Here is a 12,395-nt window from a genome sequence, read left to right on the forward strand (position 1 = left end):
CCCAGACAGTCGTTTTGCTCCGTGTCTGTTTTGCTGTGCTTTGGCCTCAACCATTCCAGGGATCCCGTTCTGCAGCTCTCACGTGCTTCTGCAGCTGCTGCACGGGTGGTGGGGCTCTGGCAGACGTTACCTCTAGGCTGGGGCAGATTCTTGGGGTGAAGCTGCAGCAGAGCAGGAGTTATTTAACCCTGCAGTCAGCCATTCCCTCAGGGATGGCTCCCACGTGGAGTAGGGCTGCATGAACCGGTTACCTGGGGCAGATCTGGTCCTGTGCTGGTGGCAGACTCGCTGCTTCCTCCGAGCAGCCGGCGCGCACCATCTCGCTTGTAGGCAATGTCTGACAGCTTCCCCAGGGATGAGCTTTGCTGCATCTGCTGCGAGTGCTGCTCTGAGCTCAGGCTCTTCCTTCCCACCACAGCTCAGTGGCATGCCTGGATCCATTGTTATGTGTAACCTCAATTTGGTTTCTTTGAGCAGTGCCAGGATTTCATTCTCCCCGGGACATTTAAATGGGGTGCAGAGTAATTAGAGTCGCTTTTCTCTGCATGTGTAATAGCAAATGCTTCCAAATCAGTTTGGGAATCGACCCAGGGGTTTGATGTGGGTTTGTAAATTCAGGCACGTGGGATGAGCGTGCCCACAGCAAAGCATCAAGATGTGGAGATAAGAGCTGTGCCTCTGCCAAGCTCCTGTCTACTCTCTTGCAGTCCTGTACTGACTCCGGTTGCTGCAGTGGGAGCCACCAGCACCAGGGACCACCAGAACCTGCCCATGGGACCTGGGTCAAAGTGGCAGCAGACACCTGAGCTAGGTCAAGGCACTGCCACCCACAGGTATTTGTGTATCCCATTACAACTCAGAAGGAAAGGGTCAACAGCTTTGTCCTGGATACCACAGGAGCCCAGCTCTTTCATCCTTCCTTTTCTGCCTCTGGGACTTTCACCTCTTGCCTGGCACATCCTCTCTGGAGCGCCTAGAGGCATGTCTGTCCTGGGATCGGCGTGTGCCAGCATGCAGGGTGCACGTAATCCTGCTGCGTCCCGGCCCCCTCTCCATAGCAGCATTTACTGCTGATGTCAGCACCGTCATCCCTCAGTGCTGCCAGGGGTAACCCTTTGAGCTAACCACTGATAAGTTCCCTCTAGCTGTCTTATTTTCAAAAAAAAAAAAGAAATAAAAAAGAGGAGGGAGGTGCTGTAGTTGCCTGATGAACATTTTCATGGATGCTGCCAGCTCTTTACTGTGGGTTACCTTGGTGAAGGCATATTGCAGAGACATTTCTTTTAAAGAGAGCTTAAAACTAACTGTTTGGCAGTGTGTGCTTTGTGCTGATATATGCAAAACCCCAAGAAAACCCCCAATGCAGAGCAGGAGGCAGAGGTGGTGCCCACTTAACTCCTGCCTGCAGCATCGAGCTGCAGTTTAACCTGTTGCTTTTCACACCTCTTAGGAGGCACCTTCTAAAGCTGGGATAACCTCCCTAAACCTCCCTCCTCAGGCTCTTCACAGAGGGAAGTTCACCCTCCTCCTCCTCCCCACTGCAGCCCTTGAGCTGTTGCAATAGCCCTTGAGGTGCTCTCTCTCCTTGTTCAAAACCCCCGCCGGCCTCTTCCTCTCAGCAAGGCTGAAGATGCTGTGCAGAACAAGCAAGAGGGCACAATATGGGGATTTTTCATTTGCCTCAGCCTAAAAACCAGCCTCCTCCAGGCTCTCAGTCTTCCAAGAGCTTCCCACCTTTCTAGCCAAGCAGTTTGTTTGCTAGAAGAAAAATTGGTAGCTTTGTGCTAGCAATAACCAGAGTCCTCTTTCACTAGCGCAGGCATTTTCTCCTTTGAATTCTGTTTGAATGCAGAAACTATTGTGAAATGAGAGCGGTAATATCGGGAAAGGGGAAAGCAGAGTGTTCCTCTGGATAGGGTTTGATACAATTTGAAGCTGCTTGTGGAAGATTGGCTGGAAGGTAAACTGATTTGGGCTTAAAAAAGATGGTGCTGGTAAAGTGTGTTAGTGACTCTTCAGCAGATGGTCCAAAATAGCTTTTTTATGCTCTCTGACCTCCAGGAAAGATAACTGGATTTTTGATCTTAGATTGAAGGGGCAATTTCTGCTGGAAGAAACTTGTGTTCTTTAGAAACCATCCCAGGCTGGCATTTACTGTCAAAAACGTTTCATGGGAGTGGACGGAAAACAAGCGGAAAATCACGCATCTGAGCCAGCCCCAGGCGAGCCTTGCAGGGCGCTGTGGCTGAGCTAGGCAACCACCCAGAATTCAGGATAGGTCCCCGTTGTCATCCATCCTCCTGGTGGTCCACGGCCACCAAAATTTCCCACAGACACCTGCGGGGGTGTGATTAGTCAGGAGCTCCTGGTTTTGCACCGTCCTGGGCTTGATCCACAGACTGCAGAGGTGTCGTGGCCCCAAGGAAAAGCGTTCCACTCCGACATTCCCGCGTTTTGTGGGAGCTGCGGCGCCCATACCAGGTGGTGGTTGCTGAGGTGGGTATTAAGTTAGAGGGGTGCATTTCCAGAGCACTGCTTGGTCACCAGCTGTTGTCCCGGACTCCGTGCCTTTTGGTACAGGAGTAAAAAAAATAAACCTTTCTCTTTGAATTTCAAGTCAGGGGCCTGTTTTCTGCCAGGCTACCCCCCACCGTTTCAAATGTATTTTATTCTCCTTTTCTTTGCACTGGTCCCGTTCCGCTCTGCTCAACAGCTGCTGCATTTAATCCCAGAAGCTGCAGTTGGTAGGGAGCAAAGTGATCTCCATATAACCTCTCTCTTACTCATAAGCGTGCATTATGAAGCTTAACCGATGGTAATAAAATGTTTTGCTTTCAACATGCTGTCCCTGTGGTCCAATGTTCCCGTCTTCAGGCTCCATCACTGCGGCGGGGCGACGTATCGGAGCTGTTCTGCCGCTCCCCAGGAACGTGCCTGGGAATACTGGATGTGGGCCTCCTGGATACCCAGCGAGGAGAGATGGAGAAGAGGTGGAGCAGAGCCCCTTTCCATGGGTGGTGGCATGCCCAGGCGCAAGCAGCTCTTGGAGGAAGATCATGTCTTGGCAGTCAAGGCAAGAGGCGCTGGGGGTCTTGCTTGGCTGCCACCCAAGTGCAGGTTCCCGTCTCCGTGAGATTGTCTGGCACTGCAATCTGGTGTGAGAGCCTCTTCGGGGACCGCGGCGCCACGTGGGGGGAGCGGGAACAGATTGCGGTCCTGCTGCTTGGTTGGGTTTTCTTCGTCCCTTTCACAACCACTCTGCAGGTTCATGGCTTTATTTGGCTTTCTTGTGTTTCCTGCATACTAAAAAAGGGCATTTTCATGCCATCCTGCGCGACGGATGTTTTCGGCCGGGGGGAGGGAAAAGGATGTTTCTCGTTCACATTTCAGTAACCGTACAAAATGTGGAAAGTCCGCTTTAGGAATTTCAGTTTTGTTTACACACCTCTGATGCTTTTATTAAAACCATCTTTTCGCATATAAATAATTTAGAGTTCATGTGATTTTCCTGCTCTAAACCAAAAGCAGGGATTTCAAAGCAGGGACCTCCAAGCATCATTTCTGTGTCACAGTGGGTTGCATTAGCCCTACAGCTGCCTTTTGTTGAACAGGATGGGGTTTTTCCATATTTGAGGTTTATAGCATTGGGTTTCAAAGAGGAATTTCCCAGACAGAGCCCCCCAGAAGGTATCAGAATATACCTGACTTTGTCAGGCAACGATAACAGCATTTTTTTCTGGAGATTGCCATTTTGTAAATAAGCTTCTTCTCCAGCAGCACAGCTACAGCTACGAAAGATGGATGATTATTTCTTCCCAGAATGGGTCTTCCGCTGCAGGATCTGGTTTTTATTGCGATAATTAGCATAGAATTAAAAATGGCCCCGCATCTTCAGTTTGCACTGTAGTGTCTCTGGTACCGAGCAGTCTGGGATGGTGTTTTCCTTGGAAATAGGCTGTGTCTGGGAATCACTTGATTCACCACTGAAAACCAGTGCACGGATATCTGCAGGCTTCAATGCAGCAGCGAAAGCCTCTGCCTCCAAAATTAAATCATTGCTCCTAATAATCTTTCAAATCAGTTGTTTTTTGGAGACTGGAGAAGTTGCTGAGGATATTTAGGTGAAAATCTAGCACAGCGGCCGGAGCAGGATTTTATAAATGCCTTTAAATTCCAGAGCTCGGGTTAAAGGTGAGGTCACGGGCAAGCAGACAGCTTTTTCTCCTAAAAAGCTTGTAATAGCTTTTCTTTTTAAAAATTTAACAGGGTTGCCACTCCAGGTGGAGGCAGAACTATAAGGAGTGTCACACACAATGACAATGTTTCCGAAGGAGAAATCAAGGCGGCAGAAATGCAGCACGAGGCGTAAACTTCCTGGTGAGAGCCGTGCAGGAAATTACTGTGCAATTGGACGCGGTGTCCTAGCATTAGATTTATTATCCACTTCCAAATCATCTGCCAAAAATCCTTTCAATCGGAAGACAGGAAAGAACATGTTATAAAAAGACCTGGAAAAGGAGTCATTTTGGCACGGGAGTTTTCAGGCTGGTAATTGTCCATGCCTCCAGTGTTTGGGTTTGGTCTCAACATTGAGGTCAAGGCTACTTAAACCAAACGTGATCCCAGTGCCTACATATGGCACATGGTGAGAGGTGCCAGTCTTGCGGGATCAGTCCTGGAAGATGCTTCTTTGCCCAGTCTATTGCTCAACGATTGCTTTTAATCCCACAGGCTCCAGTATCACTTAGGGAAAGCCATGGTGTGCAAGCTGGCATGCTTTTCCCCCACGATGGACTTGTTCCTTGCTGGGTGGCAGGGTCATGGCCACATCCACGTGCTTGTGTACATTCCCCAGGCCTTGCTGCTTTGGCAGCAAGGCTGGTTATATCATTCCAGAAGTTTCATGTCTGGATGGTGGACTGAGACGGTGATGTTTCCCCACCTTGCACCTCGTTGCCCTCCTCACTGCAGGCACTGCCCATATCACGCTGCACTTCTCCAGCTCCCACATCTTTTCCTTTCTTCCCAGTTGTGTGCCTACATCCATATCCCCTTGCTCTTTGCGTGTTAAATCCAGCTCTTTCTGGCAGTAATGGAAATAAGTGACGTGAGTTTGTAGCTCTGTTTTTACTCCTGGGATATTAGTGTTCCCTGCTGCTGGAAAACCATCTCCCCGGTGCTTGATCCCTGATGAGAAACATGTCTGCAGCTGTACCTGCAGCATCCCCAGCATATCCTGCCAGCTCCGGCAAGTCAATACTTTTGACTGAAAAAGTGCTTTCTTCCATAAAAAAGATCCACACCCACCTTGGACACACCAGATGTTGCACAGCCAGATGTTGCCTTGTACAACACTTGGGAGAGTTGGTGGCAATGCATGCAGGGCCCGGGGAGCCACTTTGCTGCCCTGTGACCGTTTTTTGGGGTGCTTGCTGAAACATAGCGAGAACTGAAGGTTCTGCTTTGTGTAAGGATCGGGCTGGTTGATGGGGCAGTTGGTGGGAAGCGTGTGTTTACCAAGAGAAAAGGGTATGCCTGTCATCTGTTGGGATGAATCCTCCTTTCCCAGCCTCTTTCCAGGAGCGTGCTGATCCAAAGTCCTTCTCTGGAGCTTTGTTCTTCATGAAAATGAAGCCAGGCCACTAGTAACATCAGCGTTTACCAGACCGCCTTCGTCGTCTCGTCCTTGCGTTCATTGTCCTTTGACAGGTAGGGTGGTTAAGAGAAACAAGCCAGCTTAATGCATGGTCAGAGAGCTGCAAGTAACGAAGCAGACCACAAATAAATAGGTAAATAGGCTAAGCTGTAAGATAGCGTGTAAGAGGAGGCAGTCTGCCTCTGCAAAGTGCATGATAAGCATCGGCCAAGCTTGTTGCAGACACTGGGCAAGGCTGCTTTCGCTAGACTTTGAGTATCCTAGTTGCAAAGGCTCGTCAGTGTTCCTAAAGGCTCTTGGTTTTGGAGTGGGGTCGTCCTTTGTTTTCTGTGCGCTGTGACCACTTGCTTCCCGAGCGGGTTCGTAGTGATGGAGTTAATGGAGCTGTTCTTTATAGTAGCCTAAAAGGTGTCAGTCGTTTGCTCGTGTGTGTTCACAAGCTGAGCCGTGGCGTGATTTGAAGCACTTTTGGTGTGGCATGTGCAGTTGCGGTGCTGTCTGTTTTTAATTTCCCCCGGGGTACCCTCCCCGCATTCCCCCGTGTTTCGGACACTGAACCAAACCGACGTTGGGACTAGCACTTTAAGTACTAGTAGTCACTTTGCTTCGGACTGAACTGAGCACTGCACTTTTGTACGTACTGTTAGCACTGAGTTTTGAACTCTCTTCTTTTCCCCATCTAGTTCCCCTCCTAGGCGCAGTGTTAATTACGTAGGGGCCATCAGAAGAAAATTTTGAGGTGTGTTGGACCACTGTCCAGTGCCTGATTTCCATTACATATCCATTAGCGACCCGAGAGTAGGGAATTTACCCGTCCAAGCTTATTTTACACGACAGAACCAACACCTACATCACTGACGTCCAGGCAGACGTGGTGGTTGTTGTAAACTTCGAGGTCACCCGGAGACCCGAGGGCATGGCTTTTAAAAACACCAAAGATACAGGAGAAGTCTGAAAAGGGATTGGGATGGTGCAAGATCATCTCCTTGACACCTGGAACTGAGAGGAGCAGGAGTCACAGGGCAGACGCTCTTGTGTCTGGTGCGAGAGCCCAGTGAGTCCACGGGACAGCCCAGTTCAAACCAGTCTGAGATCCTGGTACCAATAAAGGCTGCGCTCAAGCCATTGCAATAAAAGCCAACATTGTGCCTGCACTGGAAGTGCTGTTGGGATTGGTCGTGGGCTTCAACTGCAAAAGGTATTTTTAAGTAAAAAAGACCTACGGGCCATTTAGAGGATGGAGCACAATAACCCTGGGGTTTGCTGTTGAATTTGGAAAGCGTTGTTAGGAGTTGATCAGCTCTCGTGTTCAGAGGCAGTTCAGATGTGCTATTCCTGTTAAATTCCTGTGGTATTTCCGTATGGAAGGCCAGGGATCAGAGCTCCCTTGCCAGCAAGAAAGCAGCAGGGTAGAGTTAGTAGGAAACAGAGTCAGAAATCTCTAAGATTCGAAATAGTGATCCCTGGGATGCTGAATAATCTGGGGTTTGGTGTCCCAAACCACCCACTCCCAACCACCTGGTGGGGTTCTGCTTCTTTAAAAGCCCCTGTGGGTTTTCCACGGCAGCAAATAAATCGTGGTGGGTGGGAGAGCCCCATGTTCCCTTCACGGCGGGGTATCCACTCTTAGGACTGCTGCTCATCATCCCTGACGAGCCCACAGTCAATCCAAATCCTTCTCTGGCAGTCCTCCATGATGGCAGTTTGGGAGTTTCTCCCCAGTGACACTTGATGGATAAACCCTGCCAGTACAGCACGATCAGTGGGAATGCAGAGAAGGGAATTAGGTCTTCTCCTTCACTGCTGCTAGCAGGGGGCCAGCATGGAAATAACCTTCAGCAACAAAAAGAAATGGGTGTGTTGGGTTTCCCTGTTGCAGCAGATGGAGGAGTTTTCCTAAACAGCTCCAGTTTTAGTGGCTGGTTTTCTTGGCTTCCTTCTTCAATAGACCTTCAGGGGCTTGGATATTCAGTGGGAACCCGAGATGGTTAAAAACCCCAAATCTTGAGCAACCCCAGGTATTATGCTCTTACATCCTCTATCACTGGATGTGAAAACAGAAATAGAATCCACATTTTGGGTTGGGTAGGTTTTTTTGCTTCCTCCCCTCCCCATCCCCACCAAATTATCCCTGCAAATTTAGCTTTAAAGAAATAGCACCAGACGATGCTGCTGCTCTATCTGAGCCCCCAAAATCATAGTGGCTGAGGGAACAGCCTCTTCAGAAAGTACCTAGGTGACTCAGAGCCCACATCCCGCTCACTGTCACCAGGATAAAGGAAAACCATTTGGAAAATTCCCTCCCAGCAAGCCCACCAGTCTCACTGAGTCCTTGAAAATAAGCTTGGGAGGAAGGGGGGTGTGTAATAGGTATTTTTGTCTTATTTTACCCCTCAGGTGTAGCTTTTTGTCCCTTGGAGATGGAATGTCATCCTTTGGGAAGGTAGAATTAAGTGTTTCCTCCTGCCCGTCACACTTGAGGCCTGAATGCAAATCCTAGCACAGCACCCTTTGCTCTGGAAGGGCCTTTTAGGTGGAAAAAAAGGATTTTTAGTTGTTTGGGTTTTCAGATAGCTCGTGGGGAAGCGCATTGTAACAGCACACAGGCGATGCTTTACCAACCTTTTCTGTTCCTCCAAGAGAGACTTTTTCATTTGCTTCAGTAGTTTAGAGTTTGTTTCCTTGAAAGTCTTTTTGGACCCATGAAAATGCCCTTGTAATGAGTCAAGTTTATCAAAACAAAAATGTGCACACACCCATGCACCGGCCCGCGTTCGTGCTTGTCTCCCTGGGTGTGTATACACAAAGAGAAATATATTATTTCCCAAAACATTCCTTTTTTTTTAATATTTTCTTTCTCTTTTTTTGATTTTTTTTTTTTTTTTTTTTTTTTTTGGGGTTTGTTTTCCCCCACCCCCAGGATATTAACCAAAAGGTGTTTTAAAGTCATGGCATGAAAACTCCTAAATGTAAATCTGAGTACCTTGTGATGCTAATTAACAGGTTTTTTCCTGAAACTTTATGTGATGCTTAATATTTTCCTTAGGAAGTTTTGTTTAATGTTAGATCATTGTTCTGGAGGATGTTGGTCCTACTGGCATTAAACTAATGGAAATAAAATGCATGTGTTACAAGTGTAGAAACGGTGAAGAATTAAGTGTGAACTTACTGTACGATACTGATTCTGTTTTCAAACAATCTGTTTTGCTGTTCAATAGTTGACATATGGAAATGCCAATGTACTGTAATTTAGCACTTTTCCAATGGACCCTGTTGTCACTACGCCTGAGGGAAGAAGCAGGTTTGGCTCGAGGCCGACTGAACGCAGCCCCTGAACCCTTTTCTGCGTGTTTTGGCACCAGAACTGGCCAGGTGGAGCTTGAATTGGAGGTTTTCTCATCGGTTCGGTGGCTGGCACAGGGCGGAGCGGGGTGGCTCTTCCATCCCCGTGGCCAAACCAGGACCACTTTGCAGCTTGGTCTGGTGGAAGGCGTCCCTGCCCATGGCAGGGAGATCATCTAATTCCACCGTCCCTGCCCATGGCAGAGAGGGTGGAATTAGATGATCTTTGAGGTCCCCTCCATTCTGGGATTCTAGGATTCTGTGATTTGGGCGCAGCCCTCGCTGTGGGTGGATGGGCTGGTGGCATTGCGCTCCACCAGCGCATCCCCCCGGGAGCCAGGCTGGGGTCGGGCTGTCCGAGCTGGGGTGGGAATCCACAGTCCCTGAAATCCAAGGGGGCAGAAGGGACAGCTCACCGGCCACCCCTCTCCAGCCCAAACCCTCCTTTCCTAGTGCTAACAGGGTGCAAAGTGTTACTTGTCATGTACTGTACTGAAAGGGTTAATTGATCAGTGACTGTATTGTACTGTATGAAAACTCATGAATTGCCTTGTATTGTTTCTAATGGACTGTTCCATGTGTCCCCACTGCCCATTCCCAAAGGACGCGTGTGCTCAGTTGGGTCCTCCAAACTCTCTGGTGCTAACTCCTCCGTATCCGATGGTGCTCCTGCGGACTCTAACTGACCACATGCCCGTCCCCAGCTTGAAGTTCACCACGTCTTTCTCGTCTGTTTGTATGAAGTCTCACACACGCACACACACACACACACACATGAGAAAAATTAAGGATAAACTTGAATTTGTTTCAAAGCCTCATTGACAATCTAATGTTTTCTATGTCTGCTTTTATTTTGGGATGGTTTTTCTAGAAAGCAGCCCGCCAGCACCTTCGCCCTGGGAGGGGATTCCGTCCTGTTCGCTCCTCTGGCATCTGAGGTCAGCTGCTCCCTCGCTGGCTTTTCAGGCTCAGCCGCTGGAGGTTGATCCATCAGGAGCCAGTGAGGAACAGGAGGTGCAGGTGCCTTCAGAGATGCCCAAGCCTAAAAATCAGCTGGGATCCTCGTGACTGCACCATCCAAACATAGGTGGGTGGGCACTGAGGGTCTTGGAGGGGATGAACCCGCCCCTTGCTTCGAGACAAAAGTTGGCTTTTAAGGAGAATGGAGGTAGAAATTTAGAGTCTCAAAGGCGCCTCCATCTCCTCCCAGCATCGCTCATCTCCGCTGGCAGAGGAGCCACCTCCCAATCCTGAGGTTTTCCAGGTGACACGCACCTGGAAAATCCCCTCCAACCCCCCACCCCGATGCGAGCTGCTTTTTGGACAAAGTGAAATCTGACTATATTTTATATCGATTTGAAAACAAAGTCTGATATTTACCCCTGTTCTCAACTGAATTTGCATATTGTTGTTTGCCACGATATTTGTTCTGTCTTCAAATAAATTTGCTTACTTGTGTAGTCTTAACTGTCTGCTCGGATTCTTACCATCAGATTTACCCCCGCTCCAAGGTGCCCGCATCACAGCTCTCCTTTGAGCGCTTCCCAGGGAGATGAGAAGGAAATTTTTCCGGGAGGGGGAATAATTTCAGGCTGTAAATGTTTTTCTCTCCGTTATCTCCCATTCATCTCCCCGGGGCTTTTCAATTTGATGCCCTTTTCCCCCCCGCGGGTCTTCCATCATCGGCTCCTTCTATCCGGGGAAGCGCGTGGCAGAGGAACGGCTGTGCCTCAGCCCGCCTCATCGGAGCGACTGAATTGCTGCTGACACATTTTTTCAGGGTGAGGCATTTCCGACGGCAGTGGTTTGCATTTGGGAACGGAGGGATTTACGGCCGCCAGCGGCCCAGAGCTCCGGGCATCGGCGTCGGCGTCCAACGCCGGCTCTTCCTGCACACCGCATTAGCCAGACGTTGGCATCAGTCACTGGAGACGTCGCGGCGGAAGGCAGTGCCCTCAAAAGGCTGGAAAACCGATTTGCACATGCGTTTCCAGGGAGGTAATCGAATCAGCCTGCAGGTTCAATAAAAGGAATAAGCAAATATTCCAGATTCGCCTGCGTTTGCAAACAAAACCTGTTGCGAGGCTCGCAGGTTTTGAGGTTCCTCCCCCTCCCCAAAACAGCTATTCGGGGATTAAAATTGTTCCGGGCTGCTGCTGCAGGAGGACGTTTTTTATTCCCTAAAAGAGGCAACTGTGTCTGAGAGGAACATTTCGGGAGGATCCTTGCGAGGGTTTGGTCACTCTCCTTGCTTTCGGAATCCATCCCTGTGCATACATTACGGCAACAGAGTCCATTTCCAGAGATTCATCCCCCTTCTCCTGGCAGCATTCCCCCTCTCTTTGCCTCTTTCCTCCCCTCTCACTTCTCCCTGGCTTTTTTTCCCAGTTTGTCAAGATGTTGTAATGTGTCCTGCTGCTCCTCACAGTGCTGCCCATGGTGATAGATGCTACCACAGGAAGGAGGGAGACAAATCCTGTGGGGAAACGCTCGGGAGAAAGAACCCAGGCTTCACGGAGGCTGCTGCCAGGTAGGTCTGCCTCCCATCCACTGCAAAAATGCTGTGTCTGCACCCCAAAATGTCCTTTAGGGATCCTTATCCTCATACCCCTGGGCGGTGCGGTGCTCCCCTGCACCCTCACAGTGGGTCAGGTGCCCTTGGAGCAGCTCCCACTGGGTTTGTGCGGCCTCAGCTGCTGGCAGAAGGAAGAACTTCGCTGATTTATTTTATTTATTCACTGTGGGGGTGGGTTTTTCCCCCCTCTCTAAAACACAGGAATCCAGCACCCTTTGGGAAGCAGTGGATAAGCCCAGGCAGTGCCTTCCACAGGCAGTGGTGGCCATGAGTAATTTTTTTTCTGCTTCCGTTTCTCCTGTGTTTTGTATCACACCCTAAAAAGCCCAGTTTCAGTGGAAAAGTCACAAGAATAAGAAAGCAAGGTACCCCATGGTGGGGCTTAATGTTACACAGCCAACAGTAATGTGTTTTTTAATGAAGTGGCCTTTCATGCCACTTCACCAGCATTGCCTTTTTAGAGGGTTGTAGCGCAGAAATGCTGAGGTTTTAGAGAAGGTGGTGGAAAATCCTGCCTTCATTAATTCCCTGTCGGTGAGGCTTGTCAGTTTTCCCTGCCAGGGAGCCTGATGAATGTCCCCCTCTGCCGCCGGGAGATTCCGCAGGCTCCGTCCCTGCCACTCCTTTGCAGGAAAATCCCCGGCTCATCCCAAGAGCTCCCTCTTTCCAGCAAACCACGTCGTGGTTGCTCTGAGGAAGGCCCTGGCTGGAGCTTTGCTGAGGACCTGCCATCGGATCGATACCTCAGAAACCTCTTTATTCCTGACGGGGAGCCAAGAGAAATTTCTCAGCTGGATCTTTCCATTTAAGCTTCGCCTATTA

Source organism: Vidua macroura, chromosome 4 (genome assembly GCF_024509145.1).
Source record: "Vidua macroura isolate BioBank_ID:100142 chromosome 4, ASM2450914v1, whole genome shotgun sequence".
NCBI classification, from domain to species: domain Eukaryota; kingdom Metazoa; phylum Chordata; class Aves; order Passeriformes; family Viduidae; genus Vidua; species Vidua macroura.